We start from the raw sequence: 946 nt of genomic DNA, 5'->3' as shown, positions 1-946 counted from the left end.
TGGACCTTATTCTCACCAATAAGGAAGGACTTGTTAAGGAAGTAAAAGTTGGGGGCAGCTTGGGATGTAGTGACCATGAGATGGTGGAGTTCGAGATCCTGAGTGGAGGAAGCAAAGCAAAAAGTAGGATTGCTACCCTGGACTTTAGGAGAGCCAACTTTGATCTCCTTCGGGACCTACTTTGGTTTTGGGTCATACTTATGGGGCTGGGGACCCACTTATGGATCTGTGTTCCCACTTATGTGGCTGGGGTCCCCATTGGTCCCTATGGGGTTACACTTATTGGTCACACTTATGGGGCTGAGGATGCACTTATGGGGCTGGGGACACACTTATGGGGCTGGGGACGCAGTTATGGGGCTGGGGTCCCACTTATGGGTCTGAGGACCCACTTATGGGGCTGGAGCCTCACTTATGGGTCACACTTATGGGGCTGGAGTCACACTTATGGGGCTGGGGACTCAGTTATGGGTCACACCTATGGGGCTGGGGATGAACTTATGGGTCACACTTATGGGGCTGGGTACAGGTATGTCAACCAGGGACCCCCATAGTGTCCCCATTGGGTTCACACTTATGAAGCTGGGGATACACTTATGGGGCTGTAGATGCAGTTATGGGGTTTGGGGTCTCACTTGTGGGGCTGGGGATGCAGTTATGGGGCTGGGGATGCAGTTATGGGGCTGGGGAGGCACTTATGAGGCTGGGGACCTTTCAAAGACTATAGCTGTGGGTTTTGGGTCACACTTATGGGGCTGGGGACCCACTAATGGATCTGTGTTCCCACTTATGGGGCTGGGGTCCCCATTGGCCCCTATGCAGTCACACTTATGGGTCACATGTATGGGGCTGAGGATGCAGTTATGGGGTTGGGGACCCACTTATGGGTCTGAGGATCCACTTATGGGGCTGGAGCCTCACTTATGGGTCACACTTATGGGGCTGG

This window comes from Coturnix japonica, chromosome 26 (assembly GCF_001577835.2).
Source record: "Coturnix japonica isolate 7356 chromosome 26, Coturnix japonica 2.1, whole genome shotgun sequence".
Classification (NCBI taxonomy): domain Eukaryota; kingdom Metazoa; phylum Chordata; class Aves; order Galliformes; family Phasianidae; genus Coturnix; species Coturnix japonica.
The sequence above is the reverse complement of the archived record's forward strand: the minus strand, read 5'-3'. Positions refer to the sequence as shown.